Here is a 6,000-nt window from a genome sequence, read left to right as displayed (position 1 = left end):
CCACCTAAGCCCTAAGTTATCTAAGTCTAACTTTTGGATTCCCTTTTCTTCTGCTCCTGCTCTCCTTATATAGTCGCTCTAGGTCGGTGGCCCTTCCTTCGCCTTCGGGCCCAAGTATATCTCTTTTGGGAATATTCCATTTTTCGTCGATATTGATAGTTATCCTCGAATCTTTACATTTATCGTATTTCTGCGAGTTAGGACAAACCGTCATAACTTTTATGGGCTTGAATCCCTTCTGAGAGTGTAGATGGGCCTCTAGACCAGTTTGGATCCTTGTGGACCGTTCTTTGGCCTTTTGGCGTTTATACGATTTCTCGGTTTTAGTCATAAAACTTCGAGAATAACTTTAATCAAAACGAAACGAGAAGTATATGGTCCCAAAGATCGGATATCACAGCTATACGGAAGATACGAGAGTCGAAGTAAGTCGGACAGGTCGGGATCAGGTTGAGCTCGCCGGGCGAGCCAACTCGCGTGACGGCCGAACTCGTCGGCGAGCACAACCACACGACGGTTCCGCTCGCCGGTGAGCTGACCGGCGCAGTGGTTGAGCTCGCCGGGCGAGTGCAACAACACGACGGTTCAGCTCGCCGGCGAGCTGACCGGCGTGATGGTTGAGCTCGCCGGGTGAGTATAACCATACGTCGGTTCAGCTCGCCGGCGAGCTGACCGACGTGATGGTTGAGATCGCCGGCAAGCTGGCCCGCGTGATGGTTCAGCTCTCCGGCGAGTAGCTTTTGTGCGGGATTCGCTCATTCATTCACTTCCGATCTTTCTTTAAGTGAATGTTTTGCGAGAAATTCGTAAATAAGAAATAATCATAGCCGTTGATTTCGAAATAACCATTTTTGACCCCAATAGTTAGCCCCCAGCCTGTAAGACTCGGAGACGATTTTGCGGGCGAATGATGTAAATTAGAAATCGAAATCTTTGGCTAAGAATATTTATTGTGGAAATCCACGTCACCCTCATTTCCTTATAAGTAGCAATTCACCACTCCTCATTCTTCACACATCTCTTTCTCTCACATTCTCTTTTCTTCAAACTACCTATTAAGAATGTCTTTCTCCCCAAGTGAAAAGAAAAGCTCCGACGTCGAGATGGGTGAGGCCAACTCGGCACTTCCGACTCCGGCCATGCATGAAGCTACTCCAACCTTCGTCGCCGGGTTTCTTGCTTTCAAAGAGAGACTGTCCAGATGCAGTGCCAAGAAGGAAGGGGGTCGGATTCAGCCTGAGGTGCCAGCTATCCTTTCTTCGCCCGCGATGTCGACCTCGGCTGGAGGAAACAAATCCCCTGGTGATGCCGCGCCCCTCGCAGAATCGGCCATGGTTCCTGTTCAAGTTTCGGAGGTCTCGGCTCAACCCTCGGGCTCTTCGACCACACCAGTCCCAGCTCCTAAGGAGGAGAAGGCGACGGAGTTGATGCCTCCGCCTTTGGATAGGAAGGAGATCGTCCTAGGGATTCCCGCATCCAGTGCTGCTCCCTTGACCAAAAGTCACAAGAGGACTGGCGCTGCAACCGAGACCGTCAAGAAGAGGAGATGTACCGCTGGCGCGGAAGGGGAGCCCTCGAGACCATTGTCGCAACATCGTGCCAAGGTTTGTTTTGACTATTTTCAGCATAAGCCACCTTGTTCTACGATTATCTTGACCCTTATTTCATGTATAGTTTGTATCCCTGATTGACGGGATACTCAATGACTGCGGATCAGAGATAGAGCGTTCGACAAGGGGCCTGGCTGAATCGCGAGAGGCATTGAAACAAGCCGAGGCCGCATTGAAATCTACTGAAGCTGCTCGTGCTGCAGAGCTCTCTCAGGTTCGGGTCAGTGATCTCGAGCGGGACCTTGGAAAGTCGGCGAGCGCATTGTTCAAGCTGAAGAAAGTGAAGAAGAAAAAGGCTTCCGAAGTCCGTCGTATCCAGCGTGAAATTCAGAACCGAGAAGAATCGAGGACTGTTGTTTCGAGGGATCATTTTCACGCTCGCCTGACGAGGATAGCTGTTCTGTTTGATTCCCTCATGGCAGTCCGTGAGAAGGACTTGGCTCTGGCGAGCGTCGAGGGAAGCCTGAACGAGATCCACCTGCTCAAAGGTGACATGGCTCCGACTCTGGACTCCGAAGAAGCCAGGCTGTTGTCTCGCAAGGAGGAGTTGAAGGCTTCCGATGGGGACTTCGACTCGATCCTCTCTCAGCTGTAGTTCGAGTGCACCCTCACGCCGTGTTCGGGAGAGACCGAGGGGCAAGGCTCCGTGGCTGAAGAAGGTGGAGATGTTGCGAGCGGGAGAGGAAACGACGAAGCGGCCGAGGAAGGCGATGGCTGTTAGGTTGAGGATGAAGGTGGTGCTCCGAGGAGTGCTTAGGGTAACGATCCTTTCGGGGATTTTTTTTTTTGACCTGTTTGTGAGGCCACAGTTTGCATGTTTCGGGACTGGCCGTCGGTGGCTTTGAATCCCTGCCCTTGTTAGGGCCTTTTGTATAATGCTTGGCTCAATCTATAAAACCTTTTCAGCTTATTATAAATCGAGAGAACTCCGGGTTTTTCGAAGTTAGAGGGCGAAGGAGTGAGTTGTCGTCTCGTTCCTTGCCCCCGGATGATCACCGTATCCATAGTCTGTTAAGCGCGCAACTTTGTTTTCTGCGAGGACTCGTGAAAACGTATAGACTTAAGTGAAAAGAAAAGTTTAGGGATCTCATATCGGGATGTCGATATTATGCCTTTGAGATGTCAGGATCCAGTAAGACTGGGTTTAGGGCAAGACCTAGGTTTACTTTCGGACTAAGGTTATGCGATGACAAGTCGGCTTTCGTTTTGCATGTTTGCGATTTCCACCTGATTCATACCGATATAAAGTCCGCGAAGTGTTATCGGCTTATATGACTTGTCTTTGCATGAATCGAGCTACTTCCAAAGACCGTTTGGAAGTGCTGACCAAAATTTTGGATTTTCTTGTATAGCACGCTATGGTATCCTTGTTGGATGTAAGAGAGCCTATCCTTTCGAGGGCGGCTAGTGTCTGTTTAGGACGTTAGGGTTCGTTTGTTGTGATCAGCAACAAAGAAGTGATGCCATTTTAAAGGCATTTTACCGTTAGAGGTATGTTGATTTTGGAAACAAAAGTGTTGTTTCCATAAGTGTTGGAAAGACCGTAACTTCAAGCGTGTTGCGACGTCTCACAGTGCTAGAAGTTAATCTTTTTTGTTTTAAGTCGCGTTTTTCTTACATGCTTTTTTACCAAGGATGCTCTTTTTTTACGAGCACTCGTGGGTTTGTTGGTTTTAGCGTGATAGCTGATTTAGGCTGTAGCGTCGCGTTTTTTTTTGTAAAAAGTTTCGAAAAGATCGACTTTTTGAAAGTTGTGGGAGTATACGAGTATACGTACCCATTCCCCCCCCCCTTTTTTAAGATGGGGGGATAGCTGAACTCGCTGGGCGAGCTGCCTACATACCCTTTTTTCGGGGATCAAGCCATCTCGTAGTTCTTTGGATCCACTTTACGATTAGTGGTAGTATTTCTTAAGATGCATCGCGTTCCAGGTTCTTTGGATCTTGACGTCCTGCATGTTTGCAATTTGGTATGATCCTGGTCGGACTACCCTTATGACCTTGTATGGACCTTCCCAGTTTGCTCCCAGTTTTCATACGTTACGTTCGGCAGTGTTTTGGAAGACTTTGCGAAGGACTAGGTCGCCTTCTTTGAACCTGCGATGGCGAAAGTTTGAGTTGTAGTATTTTGCGGGGGCGTGCTGGTAGTTTTGGATTCGTATGAGAGCTTGGTCTCGCCGCTCGTTAATAAGATCGAGTTCGTCCAGCAGCATCGCGCTGTTAAGATCTTCTCGTTCCGGGAGGAATCTTCTCCGTACTCCGGGAAATTCTACTTCCGCGGGGATCATACATTCCGTTCCGTAAACGAGGGCGAATGGGGTTTCACCCGTAGCCCGTCTTGGGGTCGTATGGTGCGACCAAAGAACTCCTTCGAGCTCTTCTGCCCATCACCCCTTTTTGGCTTCTAAGCGCTTTTTTAACCCGTCGAGGACGGTTTTGTTGATGGTCTCTGTCTGGCCACTGCACTGCGGATATCTGGGAGTCGACTTAGTCAGTCGTATCTTCCACTTCTCGCAGAATGCTTCGAATCAGGTTGACATGAACTGAGATCCGTTGTCTGTCACGATTTCGTAAGGGACCCCGTGTCTGGTGATGATGTTCTTCCATACGAAGTTCTCGACTTGTACGTCTTTGATACTTGCGTAGGAATCTGCCTCTACCCACTTTGAGAAGAAATCTGTGAGGACCAGGAGGAAGCGTTTCTGCTTCGAGTTATGTAATGGCCCGACGATATCCATGGACCATCGCATGAAGGGATACGGAGACGAGATGGACGAGAGGACTTCCGCGGGTTGATGGATTGTCGGTGCGTGCCTTTGGCATTTTTCGCACTTCCGTGCAAACTTCTCGCAGTCTTTGATCATAGTTGGCCAGTAATAACCATGGCGCTTTATTTTTAGAGATCTTCTGCCGGAGTGGTTCCCACATGATCTGGAATGAACCTCCTCCATTACTCTCCTTGCTTTTTCGCTTTCGGCGCAGGTCATGAGTGGGCCGGAGAATCTCCATTTGTAGATTTCTCCTTCTACCGTTACATATCGCGCGGCCTGGGTCTTGATTTTGCGGGCCGCCCATTTCTCAGTGGGAAGCATCCCGTTGATTATGTATGCTCGGATTGGCTCTAGCCATGGGCTGTCGCAGCCGTATTCCGACTGATCCGAGTTTTCTTCTGGTGGGTCTTCGACTTCCTCCGCATTTTCGATTTGTGCTCGAATCAGATTGGCGACCACTGGTGGTCCGATGCTTGGGTGTTCGATGAACTCGGCGGGGATTACTCGTCTTAGTCCAGAATCCGAACATGATGCGAGTGCGGCCAAGGCATCCGTTCGAGTGTTTTCCGAGCGAGGAATCCTAGTGAGGGTGAAGTGGTTTAAGTCTCGGGAGAGGTCTTGGATGAGTTTTAGATATGCATCCATTCTTTCGTTCCTCGCTTCGTATTCTCCGCTGTACTGATTTGCGACTAACTGAGAGTCACAGTAAGCGTGAATGTTGCGGATCTTAAGCCCATGGGCTAATCGTAATCCTGCGACGAGTGCTTCATATTCGGCCTCGTTGTTCGACGCATGGAATTCCAATCGGAACGACTGTTCCAAGACTTCGCCAGTCGGAGACGTGAGCCGGATTCCGATCTCGGATCCTTGTTTGGACGATGATCCGTCAACGTGAAGGATCAAGGTTGAGTCCGGTTCCGTGTTTGTCATATCCCCTGTGGGTAATTCTACCAAGAAGTCCGCTAGTACTTGAGATTTTGCGCAGGTTCTTGGGAGGTACTCCACATCGTACTCGCTTAGTTCGATTGCCCATTTTGCGAGTCGTCCTGACTGACTCGGACTGTGCAAGATCGTTCGCAGGGGGAAGGTGGTGAGGATTATTATGGTATGCGACTGAAAGTACGGCCGGAGTTTCCTTGCCGATGTCACAACTGCGAATGCTAGTTTTTTCATCAGGGGATACCGGGTCTCAGCGTCCAGTAACGTTTTGCTTATGTAGAAGATTGGGTTTTGCTCACCGCGTTCCTCTCTAATCAAAATGCCGCTTACCGCTGTTGTGGAGACTGCTATGTACAGGAACAAGGGTTCTCCCTCCACTGGTTTTGTGAGGACGGGAGGAGTGTCCAGGTAACGTTTTAGCTGTTGGAAAGCATTCTCACATTCCTCTGACCATTCAAACTTCTTATTCCCTTTCAGCGTGTCGTAGAAAGGAAGACACTAATCCGTCGAGCGCGAGATGAAACGGTTCAAGGCCGTGACTCTTCCGGTTAGCCTTTGGACTTCCCGTTTCATCTTTGGCGAGACCATCTCTATTAACGCGTTTATCTGCTTAGGATTGGCTTCGATCCCACGACACGTGACTATGTACCCGAGAAATTCTCCTGATGCCACTGCGAATCT

This window comes from Brassica napus, chromosome C1 (assembly GCF_020379485.1).
Source record: "Brassica napus cultivar Da-Ae chromosome C1, Da-Ae, whole genome shotgun sequence".
NCBI lineage: Eukaryota > Viridiplantae > Streptophyta > Magnoliopsida > Brassicales > Brassicaceae > Brassica > Brassica napus.
Note: the sequence above shows the minus strand (reverse complement) of the source record.